The following is a 14,766-nucleotide window of genomic DNA, read 5'->3' as shown; positions in this document are numbered from 1 at the left end:
AATCAATCCTGGCATTTATATGATAGTATTTTTGAAAAATATCACCCTAGCGTATGTGATATAATTTTATTATCACTTGTTCAAGTCAAATTTTATCACGTATCTTAATTGCATTACAAAATACCATCGCAAAGAGAAATATATCTTCACGTTTTTCGGTTATATTCTTCGTGTATACGTATCGTTTATCGTAAGAGTAATAATTTTCAAAAAAATCTATAACTGCGAAATTTTAGTGGGCATTAATGCTACTATCTCATAAAAAAAATTCATATCATCATACCAGGCAATCTATTGAATTATTTGGAATCGATTTGGGGTACGTCCGATAAAAAATTCGACCGAGCCCTAAATAAGGAGCACTCTACTGTACACGCTCCTATTTTCTTCGTGACGACTGTCAGCACGATTTACACTACGTTTAAGCGAGTCGCAGTTGAGCTTTGAATAAGAAATAAGCAAGATCGAAGGTTCTGCCACATCGACATATCACGTTCACTCTAGAGTCGAAAAAGATATCGCGTGACTAAAGGTAAAAGGGCGCATCCCAATCTATGTGCCCTTTTACCTTTGCAAAAGTAAAAGGGCGTATAATTTTTTTTTTTATTGCCAATCAAGTGGTTGATATATTCTAAGCTTAAAATCAAAAAAAAAAATTCCAAAGGTGAAAGGGCGTATGTCTCTAATTATACGCCCTTTCACCTTTAAGAATTCGAAATTTTGGCAATCTAAAGGTAAAAGGGCGTATAATTTTTTTTTTTTGACAGTCAAAATATGAAAAAAAAAAAAAAAAAAAGCAAAACTTTCTGTGGTCGTGAGAGCGTACGCCTTTAACTGTACACTTTTTCAAAGTTAAAACCGAAAATATATTCAAAAAACGTTAAAAGTACGCGTGATTGTTCTAATGTTTTTTATTTCAAAAATAGTTGTAGAACTTAAAAACATGAAAAATTATTATATAAAATTTATATTGAATATTATTCTTATAGTTAAAAAACTTCCATATTCTAATCCCAAGAATCATTTTTTTATTATTTTTATCATTTTTTTATCCATAAGGAAAAATTTCTTAGGTATAAAAAAAATTTTTTTTTAGTGCATGTTTCGTGAAACTATTTTTCAACATTTAGTATCAAAATGAGAATTTTTCTTTATGCGCCCTTTTACTTTTAAGTATTATTTTTCTAAAAGGTGAAAGGGCGTATGTCTTGAGATACGCCCTTTTAGCATTAGGATGCCAAAAAAATTTTTTTTACAGATATTTGCGTTTCAGACGATTTTGAACCGATTGGCAAAAAAAAATTTTTTTGTACGCCCTTTCAGCATAAATCCCTACTAACATGTAGGGATATGCCCTTTTACCTTTAGGCACGCGATATATCATTCTACGTGACTAACTACTTGTTATATTAGCAGTGATGGGCCGTTTTTCAATTAATTACAGTGTGATTAAATTTTCAATTTGTAAGTTATAATTTGCAATAGAAAAAAAATTACCATTTATAATCAGAATTTTTATATCAAACCAAATGTACTAATTGAAACTGTTATTCATGATTAAAAAAAAAAAAAAAAAAAAATTGATAGAAACTTTATCTTTTTAAATAAAAGAAGAAGTATCTACTAATTGTATTTTTAATTCGTAATCAGAAGAGAAATAGTACCTTTTACAACACCTGCTTGAAAACTAATGATTTTCTAAGTCTGTGTAACGTGCGCAAAATGCCCCATTTCCGAACAGTGAAACGAAACGAACTTGGCGCATGCGCACAAGTGAAATGTTTGATTTTCTACACTATTTCCTTCTTTGACGCATGCGCACTGCATCATTGAGCATAAGTTACCAAACCTCAATGTTACGCGATGTCGGTGAGAGAACTTCGATGCTTTGAGATGCCATATCGGAAAATGTGGGGAAATGGGTGAAATGTGATTGGCAGGAGGGGAAAGGGATGAAAAGTTGAGATTCGTGAAAAAATACATAAGTGTGTTGGTGAGGAACAGAAAGTCCAGAAAATGTGTGCCAGGACAAAATTGGGTACGTGGAGGATTAGGGTTTGAAGGTGTAAGGGACGGTTACAAATAATTAAAAGTTCCGAAAGTAGAGGCACAGCCCAATATACCAACATAAGAAAATACACAAAATATATAAACGCAAGCAGAATAAATGAATTTTTAATTAGTCAAATACTTTGTTACACAATATTATTAAATGAAAAAAAATTGAGTAGATCATAGTGAAATTTAAAATACATTCGGCTGCTTTGCCGCTATTATAATACCTTATGATTCTGTAAAGCCCAAAACTTTTCTATTGATAGAATAAATTAGTAACATCGCTTATGAAGGTCCTCTGTCCTTGATGTACTCATTGCACTAATTTCAAAACAATGTATTATGCTGATAATATGCGCTTGACTGTTTTCTGGACGACGCGATTGCGTATTTACAACCTAGCCACGTTGACCACATAATATAAGCACGCAACTTTCCAAATCTTCGATGACGTTTAAGTTTCTTGTTTTCGAATATTTTCTATTTGAGCGGCTTGTTCGCCGCTTTTCGGGCGTAAAAATAGACGAGAGTTATTGGGCGAAGGGTAAATTCTTTCCCTGATATTATCCAGACAGATTGCCAAAGTAAGGCGTGTGTCTGTTGACCGTTCATCTAACTTTACTGACACAGCACGGAAAGGAAAAGGCGTCAGCTTAACATCCGGACGAAACTTAATGAAATATCAGTAATTTATCACCGAGGTGGGTAGTAATTAAGGAAAACGACAGTCGCGTGTTACGGTAATGAAAAGCTAATTCTCTGTTGGACATTTCATTCGGGCTTCCGAACGGATATTATTATCTCTATAACATGACATATGAAGGAATATTTATAGCTTTCCTACGTTCTCTCTCACTTTTTCTTCCATTCCTTTTTCTACTTATCTCTCTTCCAATGAAAACTAATAAGCCACTACACGTTATTACATCTGAGCAAAGACATACTATACTTAGATAATCCAGATTGCTTTGCTTGACTGTTTAAAGATAAAATGAGGAGTTTCTCGTGTGTGTGTCAGTCAGCAAAAATATCTTTTCATTTGGAATGACGTTTCGGTTTATTACAACGGCCAGCTACAATCTAGTTCAGAAAGTATAATCACAACATACTAGGGTATTTTTTTTTTGGAAGCAAAAGAATTTTTCTCTATCACCTGAATAACTTAGTGTATATAGTAGAGAGAATAAAACCACGTGAAGGTGTCGCTTCGATTCAATTTTCAATGCTCGCTCTCTGAATTTGAGGTTTTCCCTTTCAAACGACATGGAGAATATTAGAATTTTTATTTTTTTTTTTTGAATCGTTACCACTCAGCCAGGTTTATATCTTGTCTTGATCCTGAATGCATTTTGTAGAGTTACCGGGTGATTAACAAAATTCTAACCTCTTGTTACTTCCTTCACTTTGCGATGAATATGTACTATTATATAAAACCGTTTGTTTGTTGGCGATCAACTTAACTATAATAAGTTTATTGTTATAGGAATAAAAATAAGACGGTGAACTTGGAAGAAAGTAAAATTAAATAAGATAAATTTATGAGAGCTTTCAAATAGCTTAAAAGGGCTTGAAAAAAAAAAAAAAACGCATGATTTATAGCCAGATACTTCCAACGGATGAATCAACAACCCACCTATAATCTATTGGTATAGATATTGTTATCTTCCTAATATTAACCCTTTGCGGTCGCACTGGGTCATTTTTTGTCCCTATTAACCACGTATTTCTTATCGAACGACAAACATGTGCGACCGCGTAGGGTTAATTAAATTTTGAAATAAAATATCGTTGATGGATATCAGGGATTGGCGTAAAAATGAAGAAATACCAGAAACCAAAAGGACCACAATATCAAATTTTTATCGAAGTGAAAATCCATTTTCTAGAATTTCAAAATGTAGAAAGGTCAAAGCATATAAAACCAAACTACAGAATTACAGGATGAATAAATAATACAACAAACCGAAACGTAGAATCGTCAGAATTCTGAACACTCAATTTGAAGCTGTAGCTTTTTCTAGTAAGTAAGTTCAGTTTTGTTTTTCCCTTCATTAACTCTCTTTCCGTCACATCGAAACAACGTACCGACAGGAAGTGGTGGAAGTTGGCAAGCTGAACTATTGAGGGTATGTTCCGACATACACTGCGAGCACTGTTCAGTGCTCTTACTGGGGAGAAATTCGTTCCGTTATAGACCGACAGTATACAGTCGCAGTATCCTAGGGAAATATATGACGTCATAAATCGTCGCCATTTTTCTACCGTGAACACTGGTGCTTTCGAGGTAAGGTGCTCTCAGTGCTTTGATCACGTGATCAACAGCGTTGAGAAATTTCACAGCTTCCACTATTGATAATTATTATTATTGAATATTGTCATTTAAAAATACCGGCCGTTAAAAACAAAAATGGAAAATTTGAAGAAATTGTGTTTATTGCAGTGTGAAACAAATATTATGTATGAAATGAAAGTAACGCCAAAAAATGTCGATCACAGTATACTGTACCGCGTTCCGTTTGAAACAGTAACCAGTATAGCTAACTATAAAGGAACGGCTTCGCAGTGTACTAAATCACGTCACACCTTACAGCGCTCGCAGTGTATATCGGAACATACCCTGAGTAAACATGCGCGAGCTTTGTCGTCTGCTCGTGCAGGCTGGCCACCCTAAGTTTTAGCTGCCAAACGCTTATAGAGGTTATGTAGGCAATGCGAATTTCTTCGGGATGAGATAGTCTCAAATAATTGATGTAGTTATTTGACGTGGGTTGGCAAACTTTCATTTATTGTCAATTGATTGCGAGCGATGGCTCATGACCATTTAGGGCCTGCTACGAGTCATCGTAACAACATAAACTCAATTCGTCACTTGACACGGTAGAGTTAGACAGCTCATGCTCCATTTCGACTAACGATAAGTTGGCTTCTCTACCTTGCAGATGAAAGTATTTCACAGAGTTGATAACACAGATAGAGTGGGCAAGATGCAGTGGTTATGACAAGTGGAAAGGTTCAAGCGGGTAGAAAGGGAAAGAAAATCAAGGCATCTGCGGAAATTTTTAAGGGTGTTTCTTTGGCCCAAAATATTGAGCTTGTAATGTGTAGTTCCATTTCTTGAGCCTTGCTTCGCTCGATTTACAATACATCAGGTTTTCGCAAATTCACATTTCATACTTTACTGTGGCTTTGAAATGATAATAAATCGCGTGCCTAAAGGTAAAAGGGCATATCCCTACATGTTAGTAGGGATTTATGCTGAAAGGGCGTACAAAAAAATTTTTTTTTGCCAATCGGTTCAAAATCGTCTGAAACGCAAATATCTGTAAAAAAAATTTTTTTGGCATCCTAATGCTAAAAGGGCGTATCTCAAGACATACGCCCTTTCACCTTTTAGAAAAATAATACTTAAAAGTAAAAGGGCGCATAAAGAAAAATTCTCATTTTGATACTAAATGTTGAAAAATAGTTTCACGAAACATGCACTAAAAAAAAATTTTTTTTATACCTAAGAAATTTTTCCTTATGGATAAAAAAATGATAAAAATAATAAAAAAATGATTCTTGGGATTAGAATATGGAAGTTTTTTAACTATAAGAATAATATTCAATATAAATTTTATATAATAATTTTTCATGTTTTTAAGTTCTACAACTATTTTTGAAATAAAAAACATTAGAACAATCACGCGTACTTTAACGTTTTTTGAATATATTTTCGGTTTTAACTTTGAAAAAGTGTACAGTTAAAGGCGTACGCTCTCACGACCACAGAAAGTTTTGCTTTTTTTTTTTTTTTCATATTTTGACTGTCAAAAAAAAAAAATTATACGCCCTTTTACCTTTAGATTGCCAAAATTTCAAATTCTTAAAGGTGAAAGGGCGTATAATTAAAGACATACGCCCTTTCACCTTTGGAATTTTTTTTTTTGATTTTAAGCTTAGAATATATCAACCACTTGATTGGCAATAAAAAAAAAAATTATACGCCCTTTTACTTTTGCAAAGGTAAAAGGGCACATAGATTGGGATGCGCCCTTTTACCTTTAGTCACGCGAAATATAATCGTTTACACTTGAGTCTGTGAAAACCTGTAATAGAAACTTCAACAGAGGACAATGAAAATTGATATTTCAGGTAAAAATACACAACAGATTTCTATTATACCGGCATTCCATTCATTAAACTTGAATTGGATTGAAAAACGGCTCAATGAATGACACTGCGCATCAGAAGCTTTATATTTTATGACATAAAAGCGATCTTAGAAGTTTCAACTGAATCCGTGATCCAGATGTCTGTTACTCGCCTTCTTAAACTTACAATTACATATTTGATTGAAGTTAAAATTATGGATAAAGTAATGATTTAATAAACATGATAAGTAGCATTAAGAAATATACAAACGATCTTTTCACTCGATTCAAGAATATTCGATATATAATAACAAATACAATGACAACTAAGTCCTTTTCTTATTCGTGGTTCTGAAAGCATTCAACTCGTCGTTAATTAATGTTTTTCTCATGCACATGTTCAGTATATTTCAAAAAAATTACACCAAAGTTTGAACAACAACAAATTTTTAAGTAAATTTAAAAACCTAATAGCGTATTTTTTCACCGACCAACATAATTTCTCGAAATTCTGGCTTCAGTAATAAATTCACGCAAAATGTGAAGCAATTCAACTTTGCTACACATAAATTGCGCTATTACAATGTAATTCAAGTGTCCAAAAAATTTTAAAATCAACCATCTAATGTAATTAGTTATATTTTATGGAAAGAAATATATGGGTTCGGGTATGGAATCAAAAAGCCGTGACATTATAACTTATTTTTAGCAACGCAGTGCTACGTACGATATTTCACATGCTAAGTTGGCAGGCAAAATACATAGTATAATAAAGCGAAGCATCAAATCGTACCGTCATAAGGTGAATAATAAAAAAGAATCTATATAAAAATCCAAGAATAAATATATAGGATTTCATGCAGAACATTTATCAAATTATTTTGTACATACTTAACATCGCATTCATCAACAAATAAAACTCATATAACGCTCAACTTCTAAGCACTTACTCAAACTCATAGCTTCCAGTTTCTAGAATTTCACGTCAAGCTATTCTTAACCCGTATACTACAGTCGGTTGTAGCGACGAGGACGTTGAATCTTGACGATTGTGATGCCGAGCATTCAATTTCTGAAAATAATCATATCTCATTGCAACGTTACCACTCCGTACAAACCGAACGCACAAATATTCGGCTCAAGGAGTTTTGAGCATGGTGTCTGTTTCACCGACCGTGCAGCGTTGTTTGGCTCTCGATCACGAACAATATTTAGTGTCAGTCGAAATACCACGTCTCTATCAAATCACGGATCATTTTCGCGTTTCTCTGTAAATGTACACTTCGGGGAGAATGAATCTGAGTCGGATCATTTTTTCACACTAGACAGTTATGTTGGCAACACAGAGAAACTTACAGCGCCATAATCGGCCTAGCGCGAAGCAAACTCAATCTCAATAAACATAATATAACCCATGGCCGTCGAATCTAACCATAGAATATCGCGGGGATAATGAATTGCTGGATTGACACGTATTCTAAGGTTAGATTCGACGGTCATGGGTTACGTTGTGTTTATTGAGATTGAGTTTGTTTCGCGCTCGGCCGACTATGGCGCTGTAGGTTTCTCTGTGTTGCCAACATAACTGTCTAGTGTAAGAAATTAACCGTCTCGGATTCATTGTCCCCAAGTGTACCTTCAAATATTCTGTACACCGCTCTGATGTTTAAGAAACTAAAGCACGCATGTTTGTTTAGTGCTAGATTTAATTAAACGAGGCTGCAAAATCCTGCCGTCACTAATACGTTGGCTACACACAAACGCAAGACGGGACAACATTATTTCCCAACTTTTCCCTACAACATACCATCTGTACGAGGCCAGCGCGTCGTATAAGCCTGTATTACACAGGTCTGCAACGAATTTTCTTCAAACATCCGAAACATTTTTCACATGTTGAGTATTCTACCACCGATATTGTTAACTATATAGTCCGGGGCCGAGTCGTGAAGAGCGCTAAAACGTTTTTAGAGTTCGGATGGAACGCTCAAAACTCCTTAAGGCAATGTCAGAGTGCCGATGAACAAAGCAAAGTGTATTTTACTGTTTCTTTTCTTAAAACTTTGGGACACCCAGTGCTTTCTGTTATGTTTCTGTAGTAATTGAGAAAAGATTAAGAACATTAATACAGAAATATGGAAAATGTGAGATTCAGATATCACTAACGAGTTCTAACCTTAAGACGAGTGAAAGTCAGCTGTAGATCGTAAGTATATTGATGGTGTTTTTGATGGCCACACAAGTACAATTGCAAATACTATCAATTTTCAAATTTTGCAAAAATTTCATTACTTGCAGAAGAGGAAAGGAGTATAAAGTATAATTTGTTCACTCGGTCGGTACTCCAACAACTCAGGAACTGAACATTCTTTAGTACGAAATCTGCACCGTACGATACGTTATTTAAATTACTGCTTATATGTCATTGATAAAAATCGAATGAATACGTTTAAAGTCTTGTTATTGACGAAGATACGCTGAAAGAACTTGAATCTTGATTTGATAACGAAGCAAACTCGAAATAGTGAAATTATACCTACAACATTCTCTATTATAATATTCCCATGTTCCTACAGATATCCCGGAAAAATAAGTTTTACAAAATAGTTTATTATGTTACAAGTGCGAATAGGTTTTCATTAAAATCTCCAAAGTGTGCTTAACCTTACTTTCTGCGTTCACTGACAAGGTTCTTCGCAGCTACATCTTAGGTACAAATAATGCCCCTCTCAAAACCCCCAAACTTTGACTGATTGTGTGACACTTTTCCTCAAGGCCTCAAATTCCCAGAATACTTGACACTTTCCTTCGATTTTTCGTTTCCACTTCATAATAGCAAATAATCCAAATTTGTATTAATTTTTGCATTCTATTTAATAAATCGATACAGGTAAGTTGGTTCAGGAAATAAGCTTCAACACGCTCGACAGACATTACCATAACACAATATAGATTGAAAAAAAAGGCCTCCATATTTTCATATTTTTCAATAGAGTGATCAACACTTCGGAAGAGATGAATTGTGTGTTTTTATCCATAGCCATGTGCCGATCAATTAAAAACAATGCATGTGGTCCTGTTGTAATTACGGCCTGTGAAAACTGTACACTCGGTGCTCGATTCTAATTGAAGGTCGATCAGTGTCCGGTTAGAAAAACAATCGCCATAGCGCAGTATTCTTCGACTAATTTTTCCTCGAACAAAATGTAGTTCTTCAGTCTTTCCATCTGCTCTATCAAATACTGGAGGTTTAGATTCGCATTGAAAAAGTTTTCTTTATCGTTCGCATTCGAAAATTGTATCTAAAGAATGAATAATTTATTGATATACACCTCCAGTAATTGGGACATCGACCTTAGAACCCATTTTTTTAGATGCACGAGTGTCAGCGGTTTCGATTATCACCATTGACCATCGAGCCTATGTCAAAGAACGTTCGAGGCATTATCAAGATGGAAGGCCCCAAACAACCGTGCAAAAAGTACAAATATCTTTCTGCGTCGGATTGTGAAGGGCAATATGAGAACGCGTAACATATGGTGGTGGGTATACCCAAAAAGTGCGTTGTATTTTTGACAAACTAACCGTCAATAACAATCAGTGTTACTCAAGTGTTCGTTCGTACTGCGTGAGGGGAAAAGATCCTTCAAACTGCAAAGAATTTCAACCATCGTATGTTCGAATGGCGGTTTAATTACATGTAACACATATTTTGGAAATGAAATTGAACGCATCCCAGTATCGCATAATAAATGGATACTTGAGGTTGCGCAACCATCCACATTTTCGAACCGCATTTTGAGGTAGCTTTCCACATAGGAGAAATTTGAAGTATCGTTTTTCCAATTTACATTTCGACGAAAAATCTCATCTAATCGCATTTTGAGATAAATTGGAATAGTTTTCCGGATAACACTAATATTCGTATGTTAAACAACCGCGACGCTTCGGGGTATTTACTTGGCGGTAAAGTGACGTTGAACATTGCAAAATGAATGCTTTCGCGTCATTAGGCACGCTTTGTTATACGGAACTCAAGGGCGCGAGTCGAACATCAAAACACCCACGCGAACGATGACGGCAACTCCGCAAGGGTTGGGTCGTCCACGGATAGACGAAGGCGTGTCATATCATTCCATTTCATCAGGGCCTTCCTTTATTTAATCTAAATGCTACGGCTATAATCTCTTTTACGAACGATGAGCATTCGTTCTTATGTGCTCGGCTTGAAAGCGCCGCTAGAAAATGTATCGCGAGGAAGATTGAATAGATCTCGGTTTCGAAACTTTTTCCTGAGTAATGAGTTCGGGAAAGAGAGAAAAAAAAAAACTGTACACGGATCGGGGTCAATATCTTCCAACCCTCGTGACACCGTGTATAAAATATGTATATGGGAAATCCCGCATTAAATTAATAGCCCATGTACTTCACCCCCTTCGATTTTAATCATTTCTTAGTATGATTTGCTTGAATGAAAAGGCTCTTGGAACTTTTTGCCGAATTTTTTAGCCACCGTTGAAATTTATAAAAAAACGAAGAACCAATTCCGGAAACGTTATTTTTTAAAATCGGAAAAAATTCACGCGGAGTTTCTATCACCAGAAATACGATTTTTAAGCACCATACGATAATGAGATCCGAATGTTTACTATTTTTCTCGCAAGTTTTTAGGTTTTCCATGTTTTTTTTTAATTCTTTTCCCCAGTCTGAATAGATCGCGGAATCATGAAAATAATGTGATTCTGCAATCTATTTAGATCGAGACATGTATAAAAAAAAAATCCGACATCGGAAAACTAAAAACTTGCGAGAAAATAGTCAATATTGAGATCCCATTATCGTGTGGTTCTCAAATATCACATTTTAAATAATAAAATCAGTGTAAATTTTTTCAGATTACTCAAAATTTCGTTTCCGAAATCAGTTTCACGATTTTTTGTAAGCTCTGCCCGTGGCTAAAGAAAATCTGAAAAAATTCCGGAGACTCTTTTGGGTTTGTAAGAACATCGCGTTAAAAAATAATCAAAATCGAAGGGGGTGAGGTATATGAGCTACTAATTTGACATGGAATGCCCCATATGCATGGACTACGATACCAGTGTCGTAGCTAAGGATTATGCCGCCCGCGGCTGGTCGGAAGACCAGCGCCCCCAACTCTAAAAATGATAGTAAAAATTTTTCCACACGCTAGAACGAGGTTCAAGCGATGGGTATTTTAAAAAATATTTTTTGATACGAGAAATCTACATGTAGAACGTATTTGTTTCTGAAATGGCTTGCTTTTTTGCTGGAAGCAACTGTATCGCTTATAATTTTGAATTTATATTTATATGGGAACTTGTTCACTTTGAGCGAGAAAAAAAGAATGCCTGGATCACGCAGCTTTGATATTGCTGGATTGGCAAATCACAGATTATAAATATTTTATTTTCCAAGCTCGAATTTATACGAATCCCTTACGATATATAGGAAGCGTGATGACATTCAACGTTTTCGACTTCGCACGATTACTATCGTGTAACGATGACGGACAACTGGCAATTTGTTTCCATTTCGTGTGTAGATATTAGTGACAGTAAAAAAGTTCGAAGGTAAGGAACGGAAACATCAAATAAATGGTTTCCTTAAAAGCTCGGGAAGTACCACACCCATTTTTGCCTCACCCTTGACGACACGGAGGAACTAAGATACGGGCAGATCAACAATTTCGCTGAAGTTATATAAACATTACCGCGATATCCGAAAGGTACTCAACGTCTATTGGTTGGATTACACGAGTTATTTACTACGAGAGCCAAGTGTGTCATCTACTTTTTCCGATCAGAAGCTGTACGGCTGACAAGAACCCGATTCGAGGAAAAATTCATACCTATTAATGCGACATTTCGAACTATAAAATCGGATTTTCGTCAAGTATAACAGCTTTAATCAGTTACAGTAAATTGTTTAAATGAAAAATCCATACAGCTCGTCTTGTTTTTACAAACATTAGCTGATCTTATTCATAAATGTATACACTATAAATCGTCTGAGGGGGACTTTTTTCTCGAGCTTGTCGGTTTGTAAAAAACAAACCGATATGTAGAATCGTTATAATGAGAGATTATTGAACTTGCGATTTGGTAATAAATATATTATTGTTATCCAAGTTAAGTGGCCTATGGAGAATTCACTCAGGAATGCACGTTGTATCGAAATGGGTGATACTTGTAATTTTAGCTCCAGATTTTTTATCACAGGAACAGGGCATTACATATCTCTTAACAACAGACACTGTACTCCGTTTTTATCAACTTTCCTATGTTAACTAGTAATCGCCACTCACACATTGTTAAAACGTGAAATGAAAGCTATTTACCATAAACCTTTGGTCAGCACCCAAACATCCTAGCGTATGATATGAATATATGAAAAACGAAGAACGGCCAATCACAAATAGATTTCAAGTCTTCCTATTTATGTAATCATTATTCATTCTGAAGCCTGACTCCATAATCCTGCGTTACAATTAGTAATAAAAGTGTCGAAGCTCTTGGCTCAAAATTGAGCCTCAGCTGAGTCGCACTTGTGGAAACGTGGCGATATTAAGAATAAAATACACGCCACATCCTAATTTTGTAAATATCTCGGTAAATCACGCATCCTTGTATGGAAAGTTGAAGTCATTTTTCAATATTCTTGCGTGTGAAAAAGTACTTGACAAATATTTGACGAAGCAAAAAGCTGTTCGGTGTAACCGGTATGGTCGACTCTTTACCGGGACATCAAATACGTCGTGGGAAAGCTGCAACTGGCAACTATTTTTATTACCAATTGCTTTCTACTTGCCCTTGAAGTCTACCTCAGAGTCAATTTACCTTCCCTATATTTATGCACATATACGGGGGGCGGGTTTGGTAATATCATTTTAAGCCTTCTGGCAAACGAATTGGCGACCACTTAAATTCAAAGAATTCTCAAGTGCGGTTTGTCAGAAGATAAATTGACAAAATGACTTGAAACTTTCTTTATCGAGGCCATGACACGTTCGGGATATTTAGTAGCGACAAACGATGAGCATCCAAACAGACATATCCTTACATTTATTCAACTTTCAGAATACAGCCGATCTCGTATATTGATCACAAAAATAATTAGCCACAGGCAGAACTGCCCCCGTTCTATAGTTTATTACAGTAGATCGTGCATAAGAGTATACTCCAAATTGTGTAAAGTCATACTGTACTGAAATTTTGTATAATTGTTCATGTGGTTGTGTGTCTTTTTTTTTTTGTTTTATTTTGTACAGACTATCAACAATTCTTGGCTCTCACCACTAAATGTAATGTTTGAACATGATCGGGCAGTTTGTTAAAAGTGTAATACTACGGAATAGTTAGCAAGTGTTTGATGCATAGTGGTTTTATTTTTTAGCGCTATTATCGTAACTCCACATGCCCGGAACAATAATTGTAGTGAAACACACGAGTTCATTTGTATCCGTATACACAATTTATTCCCTTATAGTAGAATGTGAATTTTCGGAATCTGGATTATCATCAGACGTATTAGACACGGAATGCAATGTTAATTTTCTTTCGAGTCTACGGAATAATTGACATTTTTTCTATTCCCCTAAAGCTTTTCCCATCAATCTAGAATTTCGTAATTACTTTTTACTTTTTTGAAGAAAAAAATTACGCGAACGTGCCTATAAGTATTGTTAAAACAATGTTTTTTTTTTTTTTTTTTTATCACATAGTTAGATACCGATGAATTATACCTACCTTTTGCAGAAAGAATTTTGAACGATGAGAAATTTTGGGATGTATTGCGTACGTGAAGATATTATATCCTCGATCGTTTTTTGATCCAGTTTTACGATATTGTGACAACCACTGTACGAACTGCACGTCGTACGGCAAATCGCGATGCATCTAACCTCGAATGTGCAAAGGATGCAGAGTTTCTCATAATATATACAGTCACTATGCCTATACTTAGCTGAAATATTCATAGTCAATTAAATGACTTACCTGATACGCTGTAGGTTTAATATCGAATACCAGGTAGAACAGCGTTGGCGTTCACGTGAAATATCGCTCTTTAGACCTACCGATTATCAAATTTTGAAACACCGTTGCAGTGGATATGCTTTGACAAATAATCCAAAATTTTTCCCTTCAACGGGTATAACATATCATATTTGAGCCAAGGAATGAATGTCACGGCCAATTGTTATGACTTAATAAGCGTTTCAACTTTTCCGATAGCTGAAGAGGGATGATAAAAATGTTGGAAATGTATAGGGGGAAAACTTTGAACCTCATGAAAAGTTATCTGGCTGATAATTTTTAAACTCTGAATAGCTAAAACTAGGAATGTTAATATACTATTGCCAAAAATTTCAAAGAGCAGTAGTTTTAAGAACAGCTTCATCAAAGATTTTTAACAATTTACCTAATGAACTAAAAGTACTGACTGGAAATAAGAAATGTACGAGCTAAAAATTGAACGAATAGATCAGAGTTACCAACTAATAACGGAGGTGACAATATTGGATCCGCCATTTTGAATTTTCGAATGTCAAGTTGAGATT

At 35.2% G+C, this 14,766-nt stretch overlaps 1 protein-coding gene across 4 annotated transcripts in view; it reads right to left on the bottom strand.

Annotated features, from left to right (window-relative positions):
- Positions 1-14,766, bottom strand: part of LOC107223975 (phospholipid-transporting ATPase ID) — a 129,022-nt gene that overhangs the window by 96,447 nt on the left and 17,809 nt on the right. The window lies entirely within an intron of this gene.

This window comes from Neodiprion lecontei, chromosome 3 (genome assembly GCF_021901455.1).
Source record: "Neodiprion lecontei isolate iyNeoLeco1 chromosome 3, iyNeoLeco1.1, whole genome shotgun sequence".
Taxonomy (NCBI): Eukaryota; Metazoa; Arthropoda; class Insecta; order Hymenoptera; family Diprionidae; genus Neodiprion; species Neodiprion lecontei.
This window is presented reverse-complemented; position numbering and strand designations above follow the sequence as displayed.